The sequence below is a fragment of the Lacerta agilis genome, chromosome 4 (genome assembly GCF_009819535.1).
Source record: "Lacerta agilis isolate rLacAgi1 chromosome 4, rLacAgi1.pri, whole genome shotgun sequence".
NCBI classification, from domain to species: domain Eukaryota; kingdom Metazoa; phylum Chordata; class Lepidosauria; order Squamata; family Lacertidae; genus Lacerta; species Lacerta agilis.
The window spans coordinates 56,323,895-56,340,426 of NC_046315.1; the positions used below are offsets into that span (position 1 = coordinate 56,323,895).

General features: G+C 48.5%; 1 long non-coding RNA gene across 2 annotated transcripts in view; it reads left to right on the forward strand.

Annotated features, from left to right (window-relative positions):
* The first annotated feature begins 956 nt into the window (after positions 1-956).
* LOC117045779 overlaps positions 957-16,532 on the forward strand; it is a 57,267-nt gene continuing 41,691 nt past the window's right edge. Inside the window, exon 1 of one of the 2 annotated variants that reach the window (XR_004426464.1) lies at positions 957-1,324. This is a non-coding gene — a long non-coding RNA (uncharacterized LOC117045779). The remainder of the gene's footprint in view (positions 1,325-16,532) is intronic. The other variant, XR_004426465.1, reaches the window with a different exon arrangement.

Sequence of the window (16,532 nt, forward strand, 5' to 3'; positions counted from 1 at the left end):
CCCCTGGAGGTGGTGGTTTCTCTCCTTTGCAGGAGAGGCTGGAAAGGACAATGCAATCGCAAGATTTCTGTATTGAGCAGTGTGTGTGGAAATGGCTGAGCTCCAAGGTCCCTTAGGGAAGGGCTGCAGCTTAGTGGCTGAGCATCTGCTTTGCATGCAGAAGGTCTCAGGTCCAGGCAGAGCAGGAAAAGACTCCTTGTCTGAAACCCTGGAGAGCAGCTACAGTCCGGAAGTTGACAATACTAAGCTAGATGATGAACCAATGGTCAGAGCAAGGCAGCTTCCTATGAAAGGGCCTTTCAGAATCTCTCCTCCTCCACTGCCTTTGGCACCCAAGGTTTAACTGGCGCTCAGGTTCCTCCGAATGGTGCCCTGAGCTTCCTTCCCCATCTTTTCTTTCTTTCAATGCCAGAGTACAATCAGGGAATTTGAGACGAATTAGATCAACCCAACAGTGCTCCCAGGTCAGAGCGATGGCGGTGGTAGGCTCCCACTTCTCTGCTTCAGAGACTTAAGTGCATTCAGGGGCCGAGGCCCTCTCTTCTGTTTTGGTTCGTTACCTGTAAACAGCAGGTGAGCCCCCTCCCTTACGGCTACTCCGGCTTTGAGGAGCAGCTCCCGGCCAGCGCACCGAAGGCCTTTCCTTCCCTGGGAGAATTTCCAGTGACAAAATTCACCCGGCTGCAAAATACATCTATTTGATTGTACAAGCATTTTAAGAGGAGAGAGGAGAAAATAAGATAGCGCCAAACTATTTCAAAGTGAACTTAGAAGACAAGATGGAGACATTTGGGGTGCGTGTGCTGGACCAGAAAGAGAGAGCCAGGGGAGGAGGGGAGGAGGCGGAGGCAGGAAATTGCTTCGGGCTCCTATTTGTGTGTCAAGTTTCAGTCCTCGCTGACATTTCTGGCTGAACGCCATAGTCCTGCAAATGGAAAATCAGGTGGTGCTGAGGGAGGCAAGGAAGGCGAAGTGGAGCGGGGTGTGCGTCTGTGTGTGTGTGGGGGGGTGCACGTTCCGTTGGCAAATGGGGCAGACCACCACCTCTCCCCTCCCCTCCCGCGCGCGTCCCTCGGGCAGAGCGGCCGTGGCGATCGTCACTGTGCAGCGGAGGGGATGAATCAAGCAGGCATCTGAGCGGAGCGCGGGCACCTTCCGCAATCCATTCAGGCACTGAAGCGCGTGAAAGGCTGCTGATCGCTGCCATTGTTACACGCGGCCGATGTGGGAACCGGAGCCTCAGCTCTGGCAAGAGATAAATAGCCTCTGACAGCGCCTCCTCGCCAGGGAATCGCCTCCAATTGCACGCGGCGGATGCTCCCAGGTCGGTGTTGCTCTCTTTAATGCACTCAGCAGTCGCTCGTTCCCTTGGCCCCGTCCCTCCCCGCTTACATTTCCCTCCCTCCCCCACTCCCCTCCCCTCCCCTCCCTCCTTCTCCTCCTCCCGCACCTCCCCCGCCCTTCAGTGTTTGGAGTCCGGGATCGCCCTACTGCTGCATTCGCTTCACCACAGCGAGGTTTTCGGAGCCGCCGCGATTGATGTTGGCCACCTCCGCGTTCAAAGCCTTACTAGTCATGGAGCCCCCGAAAACCCAAAACAGCTCAAATCCATAACCCCAATAAGCCGAAAGCCTACTTATTCACAGGAAGGCCCCGTCCGCAAATCCGATCAGCTAATCCATCAGGTTTGGTGGTATATATATATACACCAAACACAAGCCCCTTATAAGTCGACGTCTTTCCTAACAATCCTGAACTACGACCTGAAGTGAGTCACTTCACACACCTCATTTCGTCTTAATGGTGCTGTGGATCGGAGCTGTTAATTTCCTCTTTCGGAATCCTTTTCCTGGGTAGCCTCGGGGAGCAGGGTAAGGATAGACCCGAACAGCGCAACCCATTGTTTACATGGAAGTAAGTCCCATAGAATTGAATGGGTCTCACTCGCTGGGCGGTGTGCATAGAACTTCAGGCTCCTGGTGCCCTTTAAAAATGACCCTGGCAGGCGAGGGTTATAATGATTAGGAGTGACCGCGGTCCGCAGCCCTCCGTTCGCTCCCTGCTGGAATTAGTGCTGTCCGAGATCGCAGATCCCTATGGATTGGCAACGGAAATCGATCACCTTCCTGATGGTGCGAGGGGAGGGTGAGCAGGGCTTGTAGAAAGGATAAGAGGTTTCCCAGAGGCCTCCTGGACACACAAACTTTTTTCTTTTCTTTTTTGCCTGAGCGGACATCTCGATCCGCCTCAGTTGAGCTGGATCCAAAGAGTCCGCCCACCTTTACAATTAATGGAGGGGGCCCCCGCGTTTTTAGACTAAGTAGAGTCCCTTGGAAGGCAGGAAGCTAGCAGAACTCCAGCCGAGCTCCAGGCTGAAATAGCTGGGGCTTCCTTCCAAGCAAGCGCGTTCGGGATGACGTGTTGCCTTAAATCGGCTCGATTGTGGAAAGAGACGGGCCTTCCCATCAACGTCCTGGCCAGCCATCTTGGCTATATATAGCAGCTTCCTTCCAAAGCCAGGAGACTGAATGCGACTTTATCAAAGTATTGTGCCCGGCCTCATCTGGAGCAAAGCTTTGGGCGTGCGCGCAGAACACACACACACCCGCTCCATATTTTGCTTTCCCATGGGTGCAGCCTCGCTGCCTTTCCTGAGACTTGGGCATTGGCCCACACTGATATTTTGCTAAGTAGTTCGGCCCACAGGAAGCAACAGCTCCCTCTGCATGCAGCAGCCCTTGGACCTAAAGTGGCAAAAGACCCGCAGTCTTACTTGCGAGGTAAGGTGTTTAGTGATCGACCAGGCAGCCCCCTTGAGCCGGAAGTGAAAAGTCCCGTTTAAACTGGAGCAAAACCCACTAAATAGACTCGAACTGGGAGTAAGGGATAGTAGACGCTCTACCATTTCCCCCTCCAGACCACTGCCTTCCCACACTTTCCCCTCCCTGAATCCGTTTTCTCATACCAAGAATGCTCCGAAAAGAAGGCTATGAGAAAATCCAGAGTGAGGGACGGGAAAGTGCGGGAAGCCAGTCATCTGGAGGGGAACATGATATGGACCACGGGAAATTAATAGAGGTACAGGAAGCTTGCTATCGACGTTAAAGGGCATTATGGATGAGCCCTAGGCTTGCATCTGAGTAAACGTCCATAGGGTCAAGGCGGTTGATAGGAAGAGTTCCAAGTAACTCATTACGTGCCAGCGGCTCTGTAAGCCTAGGAGAAGGACTCGCCTTTAGGGCAAGAACTCCGGCTGAACTCGTTTGCGGATGGCACTCCGGCGCCGTCCTGGTCTCGCTTTCTTCCTGGCTGCAGCGCGCTCGCAGGCAGCCGTTTCATGTCTGGCCACAGACGAGTCAAGCGGGAGGCTCCCGGAGAAAATCCTATCCTCAGGCTTTTCCTGTTGAGGGAACTTGCAGGAGCGCAGCAGAGGCGAGTCTTGCAGCGGACCTGAAGCAGAGCGGTGGGAAGAAGGCTCGGAAGAAAACCGGTTCCCCTTCCCAGCCTGTAGTCCCCGACTCCTCGGCAGGGGAGGAGGAGGAGGAGGGAGGGATGTAATGACAGGCAGGCCGCCAGCCTCTCCTCCCCCTCCTGTGCATAATCAGGCCGCTAAATGTCACTGTCGTCAGGACTGGGGGTGGGTGCTGGGGCTCGTGCTCGAGGGACCGCCGTCTCTGACCTGGAATGAGTTCCTTTTTATTACCGCCACCCTTTCCAAATCATCATCATCATCATCATCATCCTCACCCTCACAAGACACGCTAGTTTCGGAAGAAATTTATTTCAAGAGAACGAAGCCATATCTTAATACAGAGTTACTTCGAAGTACATGCAATACGTGAAGCTCCTAGTTCAGAGCATTCGTTAGTTTAGAATTAACCTTGCCTACTCCGCGGTGACCCTCCAGACGCTGCTACAGCTCCCATCATCTCTGACCATTGGTTATGCTGGCTACGGCTGAAGCCCAAAAGCAACTGGAGGGTCACCGGTCCACCATCCTTGCTCTCCTTCGAGAGTTTAAGGCTCTAGAGGACCTCAAGCAGAGAGGGATCTTTCCACCCCCGGAACCAGAGTTCCAGTTAAATGGCAATGTCAGGGATCGAACACGCAAAGAACCTGTAAGCCGCCTTGAGTCCCATCCAAGAAGGAAGAGGAGTACCTATCAGCAACAACAAGTGTTTTTCCGCTTATTATGCCGTCTCCCTTTAGGAAGTCTCCCTGGGCGCAATGGGACTTGCTATTCCTGCTAACTAAGCTTGGGAGATCCCAATACAGTATTCAGAAATGAGGGGTCTGGCTGCTCAGCGCTGAGACGAAAACACTCTGCGCTTGCTCAGAAGCATGGTTTCAAATACAGTATCCGAGGATTGAGTCCTGGCACCGGAAGCACGTTGTGGGACTTTGACGTTGCCAGACCAGGCTCCCTGTGTGGCCCCTGTGCAAGCCCCATCCCCACCCCCACACCACGCTACCCCTCCTTTCCTCAGCATGCTTTATGCTGTGGCGTCAGTGAGCAGGCTGAGCTACCGGTCTTTTTTTTTTTTTTTTTTAAAGCAGGCTAGTAAAAATGTTTATCTTGTTTAAATGTGATCCAATGCTGTCTGGTGGTCTCTTCCACGATTATTTTCAGTGTAGAGTCCTGCCTTCCCGCTCTTGACTGAAACCCAGTCCTACCGGTGTCTTGTGTCTCCCGGTGTGTGTGTGGGGGGGGGGGGGTTGGCTGCGGAGAGAGCTTGGCCCAGGAATGGGCGAGCTGCCCTTGGAAAGGAGACGGAGACTCGCAGCCAGAAAGAAAAAGGGAAGGGAGAAAGGGAGGGCGCCCGCGCCTTACTTGTTCCGAGTGAGTCATCCTTTGCAGAGAAGCCGCGTTTGCAGGTGCAGCTAAACTGGGCGCTACCTGCTCAGAGAAGCCGCGTTTGCAGGTGCAGCTAAACTGGGCGCTACCTGCTTTTTTGAATTATGGTGCTGAAGGAGACTCTTGAGAGTCCCATGGACTGCAAGAAGATCAAACCTATCCATTCTCAAAGAAATCAGCCCTGAGTGCTCACTAGAAGGACAGATCCTGAAGTTGAGGCTCCAGTACTTTGGCCACCTCATGAGAAGAGAAGACTCCCTGGAAAAGACCCTGATGTTGGGAAAGATGGAGGGCACAAGGAGAAGGGGACGACAGAGGATGAGATGGTTGGACAGTGTTCTTGAAGCTACTAACATGAGTTTGGCCAAACTGCGAGAGGCAGTGAAGGATAGGCGTGCCTGGCGTGCTCTGGTCCATGGGGTCACGAAGAGTCGGACACGACTGAACGACTGAACAACAAACCTGCTCAGAGGAGGCAGGAGGCTTTGGTGGGGTGCGGGGAAGCTGTGTCTCCAACCAGACCTCGAGTTTCTTCCGCTTGCCGCGGAGGTTTTTTTTAGGCCAAGTCCCCATCTTCCACCCCCTGGACTCGAGAAAGTGGTTTTTGGCAAGGCGTCATCCCCAACACTACGTGCTTCGGGCGCTCTGCGCCCCAGAGAATGCAGGCAGCGTGTTGCCAAGCGCTGCTTTCCAGGCGCGGCTGCTGCGCTTTTAGGGGGATCGGTTCCCCCACCTCCAACTTCCCTTCACCACTGGTGTGTCTCAGCCTCGTCTCGTAAACTGCTAATGATTTATTACCTAGGCTAAGTGCTTAATTTGTGAATATGAAACAGATTAAAAGGAGATCGGCATATTTTAGCAGGCAGACCACGGCAAGGCCAGCAGCTGTTTCGAATTTGGAGGTATTTCCAGCCTCCTGGAGAACGTGAGCCAACCCCCAGCAGGAAGGGGGGCGGCGGCTGTCGCTGCTTCCTGGGATAGGAAAGGCCACCTTTGCCTTCCCCCACTTGGCTGGCTCCATCAGGACATCCCTAAATTCCCTAAGCCCACACCGAGTTCCTTCCGTTGATTTCTGTAGGGCTGACGACCCCATCTCATCATGTGTGCTTACTTGGAAAGCCTACTGGAATTCATTGGATATAGTCTACCAAAGGAGAGCTGCTTCAGTTGATGCACTGTTAGGGGCGCCCCGCCGCCCACAACAGGCCTAATTTAATCAGGTTTGTTCCTGCTTCTGCTTTATAGGTTTAACTGAGAGTTACTTTCAGGTAAGCTTATTCTTGCAGTCCCATGGACTGCAAGAAGATCAAACCTATCCATTCTCAAAGAAATCAGCCCTGAGTGCTCACTAGAAGGACAGATCCTGAAGTTGAGGCTCCAGTACTTTGGCCACCTCATGAGAAGAGAAGACTCCCTGGAAAAGACCCTGATGTTGGGAAAGATGGAGGGCACAAGGAGAAGGGGACGACAGAGGATGAGGTGGTTGGACAGTGTTCTCGAAGCTACTAACATGAGTTTGGCCAAACTGCGAGAGGCAGTGAAGGATAGGCGTGCCTGGCGTGCTCTGGTCCATGGGGTCACGAAGAGTCGGACACGACTGAACGACTGAACAACAATAACAAAGCTTATACTTAGAACTGCAGCGTAATGGAGTTTTTTTAGGTCCAATGCCAAGATCACCGCAAATTCTGAATAAGAGTCACCTACAGACCACTGATCCTAATAGCCGTCGAATGATTCAAGATTTGTTAGGGTGTTTTCTGCCCATTCATGCTTCTACGCGAGGAATTATAACCCCAGATTAGAATCGTGAGCAGAAATGTGGTTAACCCGGATTAGTCAACAACCAGTACAAGATGGTTCCATCTTTGGGGTTTGGCTCCATGTTTTGATAACAGGAAGCAGGCATAACAAAGCTGGAAGTCCATGAATGAGATTTCCGTGCCACTTGATGATCCGGGGGGTTTGTTCCAGTAAGGTAAAGAGAACCATTTCAAATGGAAAGTCAAGCCCATCATTAGAGAAGTAGCTGTTAGAAGAAGCTAGTGGCGCAAAAAAAACTAACTGACACCTAAACAGTTAATAAAAACAGGGTTACCCGCCGCCGCCGCCCCCCCCCCCCCATCTTCCCCTTCCAGGATTAACTCCAAATCAAGCCAGCGCAACCGCGGGCTGGTGGTCCCAGCAAAAGGCACGTGATGCTAAGAGCAACGTAAACATCCAGTGGAGAACAAAGACGAATCGTTACAGTCACTTCTGCCGGCAAAACTTAAGCAGCGAGAGAGGAGGAAAGTTCTTGCCAAAAATAGCCAGGAGATAATCAAAATAAATACCTTTGATGTAGCCGTGCTCCGGCTGGCCGCCACTTTGTGCGGAGTTCCCTGCCGCTCCCTCCCCAAACAAGGAGCCCGCACAATTAAGCGCCTTCCTTTGAAAGGAGGCTGGGCGGAGAGGAGAGCTCGGCTTTTGTCGCTTCCAGGCGGCGTCGCACATCAAAGGGGTGGCGGCTCGGTCCTTGAAGGTTCCTCCGGCTGCGCAGACTTAGTGGAGCAGAGCCAGCGTGCGAACTGCCTCTCCCGCCCCGCTTGGATACTTTTGTTAAGGGGCAATCTCGACCACATCATGGAAGCCTCTGGGAATCGGGGGCTGGGAAAGGAGGGAGGGAGAGGCAGACAGAGAAAATTAAATGGTATATGGCTAGGAAAGCATGTCGATATAGGCCTCAGAGATGGAGTATGGGATGTGGGGGAAAGTGCCGTCTCCAGCCCTCAGCGCTTTTGGTTGTCCTACGCTATGCTAGCTGATTTCGGAGAGGGCCACTGAACTCAGGGCATAGCTGTCAACCTTTCCCCTTTTTTGCGGGAAATTCCCTTATTATAGCATTGGGAAACAGCAGGGAGGGTTGACAGCTATGTTAGCAGTGGGGAACAGCAGGGAGGGTTGAGGGGCACTTCCGAGTCATCACGTTGTGACAAGGACCAGTACCAGGGCTAGCAAAGACCTCTGGCTCAGGTGTCTGCCACCCTAGCAGCGAGTGTCGGTCCGGTTTCACTTGGCTTCAGGCATCGCCTTACAAGTTTTAAGGACTTCGCAGCAAGCTATGGCTTCGATCCACAAAGAGCGTGCTAAAACCTAAAGCCAGTCAGTATGTTTAGGACTGCCGCCTTCTCTTATAGGAGAACGAAACTGAGGTAAGCAGGGTTTGCCAAACAGAAGTCCAAGACTAGGACTCTAAAGACCACCGTTCTTCGTAAATACGACCTATTGAAACGAGTTAGCCTTCCTGTAAGAATGGCTGGGATCCTGTGGGTCTCCAGAGATGTTGCTAAACTACAACTCCCATCAGCCCCAACAAGCATGTCCAGCGGCCAAAGAGGATGGGAGTTGTAGTCCAACAGCAACTGGAGGGCGAAAAGTTCCCCACCATTGCTTTACAGAAGCAGACGATGCAAAGGTGGCCCAACATCTCGTTGTTTAAAACGAGCTAGTTTGCGAGCAGAGCGCGCGGTTGACGTCTTGTCCAAGGAAACGCAGAAACGCGAGGGTGGGGGAAGGATTCTGCCTGCAGTCTGTAATCTGGGTTGTTGTTATCTGGGTGATGAGGATGACGGCTATTTGTTTGCCTCCCTCCTTTTTGCGTTGGAGAACGAGAGCAGGATTCCGCCCGGAGCCTGAATAACCTTCAGGAATTCCTCTTGGCCCGCTTCCAAGCGACGCCTCTCACTCACCTCCCTCCGTGAGCCCATCCCATCTTGATAAGGGCGTTCGTTGTCTCCCTCTCTTTTCCCTTCAGAATCTGAAGGTGAAAGCTCATGGAAAGAGGAAGAGGAAGAAAGCGCAGCTCCGGCTAATTATATATCGCTTGCAAAAGTGGCTTCCCTTGGCTGCCTCGCGCGTTTGGCTGCCATAGCCAGCGAGCCCGGGTGCTCCTGCCCCTCCTGCCTTCGTCGCCACCGAAAGGCAGCTCGCTGTCCTGTATTTCAAATGACTAAGCTCAGGCCAAACTGCGGGAGGCAGTGAAGGATAGGCGTGCCTGGCGTGCTCTGGTCCATGGGGTCACGAAGAGTCGGACACGACTGAACGACTGAACAACAACAAGCTCAGGGGGACGGGCGAATAAACGCGCAGAGGACAGAGACATAACACCAGGCTTTCCTTTCGCGCTTATACAAGCATAGGATCGACCTACAACCTCTAAATGCCCTAGGAGGTGCTTCTCTCGGTAAACGTGCTTATAATCGGATCACACAAACATGGACTGTTGACTCGGAAGTAAGCGCACGTCCCACTAATTTCTATCGCTTTTATAGTAACAGTGCTTGGCATTGACTTCTAGAGTGTTCAGAGTCTGAGCTTCCTATGCAACCATAGAACCCAACTCTTAGGGACCGATGTAAAATATTTGTGCCCCACTTCCCAAGTTGATGGGCTTTGCCATTCAAATAGTGTGCGTGCGCGGTGTCTTGTGATGTGGGGCGGACATTACCTCCCTCCCCTAATATTTTATTCAAGTTGACACCCCAGGATGCAGACTTATGCGGTCGGTAGGTATTCTGAACCGCCCGGGCCCCGGCCTAGTAGACAGTGGGCTTGATGCTAAAGGACGGTGGGCCAAGGCGACACTTGAACCCGGGACTCCCCGGTCGGTGCGTTGCCCTCTCAGCCTCCCCATTGCACTAGCGCTTGTTTTCCTTGGCCGTAGGGGTCAAGCAGCTTTCCGGCCCGATCCCACCGTGCTCATTTGTACTTCCTCCTAAGGAAGGCTCAGGCCTCAGCAGCCTTGGCTGAAAATGGAAGCAGCGAGGGCTCCGGACTTGGATCGGATTTCATAGCGGGAGTAGGCGCCGGGCGGGGCGTGAGTGTAGCTTTCGCGCATTTTCCAGACCAAGTGCCGGCGGGGATCATTAGCTGCGAATGGAGAAGCGCTGCCTGCCTCCTGGCGCCCTATCAGTCAGTCCCGCGCGCTGCGCGAGAGAGAGCTGAGGGCTGTTGCCTGCCGGCGCGAGACCTTAGGGGAAAAGAGCAGACAGCTCGGCTCGCTGTGCACAAGGCGAGGGCGACGGGTGGGAAGGGGCGAGGTGTGTGGGGAGAACCCTTGCGTTGTATGGAGCAAGAGGGGGTGTATGGAGGTGTACTGCGGAGAGGCAGCTGCTGCCGCCGCCGCCTTTCCATACTCCTTTCTGTGCAAAGGGAGAGCATTTCTTTGGGCATTGCTTACGAGCGCCGAGAAAGAGCCCTGTGTCGTCCTCAGCAGAGCAGAACAGACAGTGCTGGCTAAGAGAAAAATGACTCGCGGTGCCCTTGTTGCGCCCAAAGTTATTGCTCTTGTGAGCCACGGACGCGTCTGGTGCCGGAGCGGTATAAATAGCTGGAGTGGGAGAGGGAGAGGATGCGAAGACCAGGTGTGCAATGTCACTGAACAGATTGCAAGCAACGGTTGATCCCTTGTCAGATGTTGCTGCCAATTACCAGGAGAGAGATGACAGAGAGCCGAGCAGCCTTTGGATAAAGGAGCGAAAGGAAAGGAGAAGAAGGAGAAGGGCGGGAGGGGGACACCCACCAACTTTGGGGTGGGGAGGCTTAAGTCGAATACTATATCATCACGGTTGACGATGCGCTTGTGAGCAAAGATATCGGAAAGCAAGGCTTGCGGGGATGGCTGGTGTTAACACCAAGTCCAAGCAGGCACAGATGGAAATAAGATTTAATTTAAAATCAATGGGTCTTATTTCCATATATGCCAGTTTAGTGCCTGCCTCCTGCGAGATGGAAAAAAGTGGCTTCTTGGCTTCAGTGGGGCTTCACTGTGGGATATTCCGGTCCCATCCAAGTTCAAACACTAAGCCCAGGTTTTCAGCTAGACTTTATCTTTTATCCTAACTTACTTCCCAAGGCTGTTATGTGGCTGAAGTGCTGCTCAGAATTTCCTGGAGGAAGAGCCAGAAGCCTGAGGATGCAGTTGCCAGTATGCTCAGTGGCTTTTTTACTTCTGAATAAGCATGCATAAGATAAGATGGGACCAGAATATCTTATTTTGGAATTTTGGGGGAGTACGCCTCATTCAACTACCGTAGGTGGGATTTTCTTCTTAGTACTGTAAATATACATAGGACCTGGCTGTAAATTGAAGTTTAGCTAGTTTAAATGCTGCACACTGCTGCAAAAAGCAGTGATTTTAAAGCACTGTGCAGGAACACTGTTCCAACATGGCAGTAACATTTTGGCAATACAGTACAAACCAGGTTGTTTAGGGAAGTGACTCTTCCTTTGGAATTTTTCATGGCCTCCTAAAGAAGAGGAGGGGAGTCTCTTAATCTTTCTGTTGGTAGTAAAAAGATAAATTATCCAATAGCACCTTACAGATGAGCTGGTTTATTTGGAGGCCCGATTTTGTTAGGCTCAATCCTATCTCCCCAGGTGGCAGGTGGTAAACTGAGAAAAGAGTGTGTTCTAGTTACATACATAGACTGAAAAATTAAGGTGTGCATGTGTGCTGCTGCTGCTGCTGCTATACCTTTACTTTGATTATTCTGGCAAGATGCTAAAACATTCCACAATACAGAAAAGGAGTTACAACTGCAGATTCTGATGTGATAAAATGCATACCCAGTAGTAGCCTGTCTCAAGGCTGAATTGCAGATGTATGAATGTAGGTCACATGACACCATATTGTTCAATAGGAACAAACTGTCTCATTGCAATTATTTGGTTTTAAATTCTGTCACGAGTCATATGAAACCCCTTTCTTGTAGATGTCTGATAATTTGTGCCTATTTCAAATATACAAATTATCACCTGATGTTTTCAGCCATCAAAAGTGATGACCATGTGTCTGTGAATTTCCTTTTCTTGAAGAGGTGAGAACCCCAAGACAACTCATTGATTAGACAATTGCCAAATCTCTCATGCACACAAGACAAACTACTTTTTGAAGTGAAAGAACCACCCATAATGTTTATTCAGTGCCTAAATAATTTAAGCAAAGTCATACAATTAACTCCAATCTTGAAGTTTCCCATTCACTTTGTCCTTCAGAATCCTTCGGTTTAATAGGAAAACTCAAAGATTTATTGACCATCCACAGCAGGCTCTGGTATTTTTAACTGAGAAGAGAGGGGCTGGGAAAGTCTTTGTTTGGTATTCAGCAAAAATGCACTCCACAAGGCCTAAGCACATTGTGCTTATCCTAAGCTCACAGGGATGGACCAGAAAGCCTTGATTGTTCAGGCCGAAGTGAAAGCATTCCTGTTTAGGACCCTTCTCCTTTCTCTAATATGGAATAAGAGTACAACATATAGGATAGGAAAAGTAATATTCTCATGCCATGTAACATTGTAGTGTTGCATTGTACCTGTAATATGTAGTGTGAAAGAGCATACAAAAGGACATATATTTTAACTACATCCATTTCTAGTGGTGCTTTTTGAGTTCTTCGGGGCTCTTTGTCTGGTTTATTTGGGGATGAGAGCAGATTCTCAGTTGTATCCAGATTAAGGATGCTTACTAATACAAATATTTAGTGTACAATCCTAATTTATATGCTGATTTGGCAGAAAACGAGCCTTACTTTCAAGGACACTTGCTTTGCATTCACAAAACGTTCTCCATATGCAATACAGTGTAATAGATTAGCAGAGGGTTAAAAACTATGATAACAATTCAGGAAATCAAATTTTACTTGAGAGTACTTTTCTGCCAGTAGAAAGTAACCCAGCTTGCATGTTTCCCTGGCCAGGGCAACTGCCTGTATTTACCAGCAATAAAGCTACTAATAATATTTACATAAGAAAATGTGACATTTGTAACTATTGTTCTGCATTACTACACTGTTCATCATACAAAGAAAACTCCTTGGTTTCCTGAGCTGTACCGTAGTTGTGGCACACTCTCCATCACAAAGTACTAGAAAACCAAAGTTTCAGTTCACATGCTCCCTAACCCATGCTTCTGTAGTATTGCCGACCATATTAAATCCTCATTGACCAATGAAACAAATAAACCATACATAAGAGATGCACAAGTAGATCATTCACAACTGCAGGAGCTTTCTGCAGATAACTGGGAAATCAACCATGAAGTCATCATCAAACACCAGCCCCCACCCTGGCATGTCTCTTTTGAAACTGGCTGACTTTTCAAATGCAATCACTAATACAGAATGGGTGGGTCTGGCATTAGGAGTGTGTGTGTGTGTGGGGGGGGAGTCTTAAATCGTATTGTGTATGTACAAGCCCTTGGGCATACCTAAAGTAGCACTTTGGATCCCAGCCAGAGTGAAAGCATCAAACTCTCTCTAAATCCAAAGATGAATATTACATAGTTAGAATCAGAGGAAGAGTTTTCAGGTTTCAAGGGTACAAGGGCTACTTATTTTGGACCATGTTAGTGGGAAAATCGACAGGCATCTTGTGCAGTGCCAAGGCCCGTCCCTTCAACCATAGCTATACGGTCAGTATAATGACATTTGAACTTGTATCCAGTATGCTGACATGTTTTGCTAGATATGGGGACATTTTTTATAGATGTGAAAAAGGATGAGGGGAGGCCTGATCCTCAGAGAGAGAAATATACAGTATAGCAGATCTGGCATAATGCTGAAGTGTTCTATATCTCTGAAATATAAATGAGCCATATGTGAATTTGGGTAACCTTACACCAAATGCAAACATTCCAGAGGGTGGTGAGAATATCACCATTACTTTCTACTGGTAAAATAAAACACTGGTAAAATGTAAGGCAGAGCAACAGGGATGTGGTCCTCACAGATGCTATAGCCTCTCAGATGCTACAGCCCAGAGGTTGGGAACCTCTAGCCTGCAGATTAAATACGACTGCTGGAGCCTTCCCACCAACTCTACATTGTTGCTTCCTTGCCCCTCCCCTGCTGAATCAGAGTTGGGGGGAAATGCTTTCTCTTGTAGCCAACCAGCCAGTTCGCCATATGGAAAACAGGCAGTTCACCACATGCTTGTTTGCAAACCGTGGTAAGTTCCCACCTATACTCACTCAGTGGGTATAAAAATTTGCAATGCCATCATGAAGTAATGGCTTCTGAATATGACAAAAAGAGTGATACATAAACTCCATTCATGCATTACATGGATGTAGGGTGTGAATCTACTGAAGAAGCAGTAGGGTTGTGCTTCTGGCCCCGCCCACATGTCACATTCCTGGGCTAGCCCTGGCTTCAATGTGCACACGCTGAGTGTGGTGATGCATGTTGAACACATGAGCACGGCTAGGTCAGGCACTCAACAGGTTTTGAATATGCACAAATAATAAGTGGGTAGCAACGATCAGGAAATGGCATTTACCAAATTAAGTTAATTGAAATGAAAAAACCATATTAATGCTACAGTTATGCAAGCCGCTGTATCTGTACTGTTTGACAGACCTGCTTCCAGCTGTTATGGTCCCATGCATAGAAGACTAGCCCTTCATTTAATGTTTAAAGTAGGACTGCCATGTCCTGTATACTATTTGTACATGGTGTCAACCTAGTACTCAATTTACTGAGGGCAGGGATGATGCCCACCAGAATTTCTTCCTGTGGGATGTAAACACAGAGCAGCCAAACACAACACTCCTAGAGAGGACATGAAGGTAACTCAGTCCTCCAGGCTTAACTTCCTGTTTACCTGGACTGAGTTACAGGAACCAGAAGTAGGTGTGGTCTTACCTGGGAGGAAGATCCCAAAGAAGACTGTCCATTTTTGCCTCATCCTTTGAAGAAGCAGCATGCTCTCTCTCAGCCTGCAGCTGAGAGAAGCAGAGGTGAAGCCTGTTCCCTCATGGAAGCAGCTTCACTGCATGTAAATACATTTATCTAAGTTTGTCTGCCTCCTTGAAGCATGTACTGTAACTCATGGATGTCTGTAAGTAAACTCCTTTTATATCTTATAATCAGTATTGTGTCTTTCTACTTTTAAGAGGGAACAAGGGAAATATACCAGGAATATAGCTGGCTTAAGCAAGCCTATGCAAACGTTTTTCTGCTGTGTTTTAAAAGGGAATGTAAACTCTGCTAAGTTTGGAGCTTGCTCACACAAGCTGGGATTGAGATATATAAATAATATATACTCATCCACATTCCTAAACATTCCCACAAAGGGTTATTGGCCCCAGTATTGCATATTTTTGTGTATTTTTGAAGGATTGCGTTGGATTGTGTTTTTGAGTTGAGTTAGATTTTTTTGAAAGCATTTCCTGGTGAGCACATGTCTTTGTCTTTGTTCTTTTGTTACTGTGCTGAAAAGGGATTAACCCCCCTCCCCTCCCTCAGAGTTTACAGTACTCAGAGGCAGTGAAGATTTATTTGAGTTTTTTGTATTTTTGAGCATTTTTGAGATTTTGATTTTGGAATTTTTGACAAATTTTTTGGATTTTTGAAATTTTTTCAACTTTTTGAATTTTAAGATGGCTAGTGTAGCTTTTGTTAGTGAAGCAAGGCCAAACTATATGCTGCTGAACGACCATAATTTTGTGCACTGGAAGCAACGCTTAATGGTATATCTGAGTGCAAGGAACGTTCTGCAGGCTATAAAAGATGAAAAGCCTACAGGAGATAAAGAAGAAGATTTAGCCAAAATTGAAGCCTGGGAAAGGAAGAATAGCGAAGCCAAGCACATAATTTTAAGTGCACTTCGCGATGAGCATCTATCCTTAATAAACATTGAGGATGATGCATCCCAGATTTTAAAAGACATTGAGCGGATTTATGGAGCATCTACGCAGAACTCCTACAGGCATTTGCTAGATAAATTGCTCAAGTTAAAGATGAACTCCAGAGAGCAGTTCACAGAGCATGTTAAGAGTTTTTCAGAGATTGTGCAAAGAATTGCTCTCACTCCTGAAGCTCTTAATGAAGTGACTAAGGTGACTTTCTTGCTAGCATCGCTAGGACCAGCATTTTCTTCATTTAGAAGCCTAATGGATCACACAAAAGATCTGACTTTTAATGAATTAATCAGCCACTTAAGAGAGGAATGCAGAGAAAGCTTGGATTCTCAAGAACGCAACTCTAGGAGAAGTGACTGTAATTATGCTTCAAAGCAATTTAAAAAGGCCAAAGAAATAACTTGTTTTAACTGCCAGAGGAGAGGTCACATAGCAAAGGACTGTAGATCTCCTAAAGTGAACAAACCCCGCCCCTTTAAGCCAGAAGGGGACAAAAGGGGGAAGCATGAGTGCAACATGCTGCTGCAAGAAAGGAGCTTAGCTGTCCAGAATTATGAAAATGTGCATAATAAGTGGTATTTAGATTTTGGAGCGAGCTCCCATTTTTGTTTTAATGAAAAGTACTTTGATGAACTAAATGATGAAGAATCTGAAATTCAGATACCAGATGGCCGCATTTTGAAGTCAAAAGGTGCAGGTTCTGTGCATTTGGAATTCAATGTAGACAATGAACCATTTAGAACCAGAGTGTCTAATGTTCTGTTTGTACCAGAATTGAACTGCAACTTACTTAGTGTATCCACATTTGAAAAGAAAGGTTTCAAGGTCACATTTGAAAATGGACAATGCAATGTAACCAAGCATGGTGAAGTGTATATCCAAGGAAAGCTAATCAATAATGTTTATGAGGTTGATCTTTCAGAAAGCCAGTCTGCAAAGGTTGACACAAGGAAAACTGTCATTGACTGTTCCAAGGAGTCAGAATGGACTCAAGAACTTA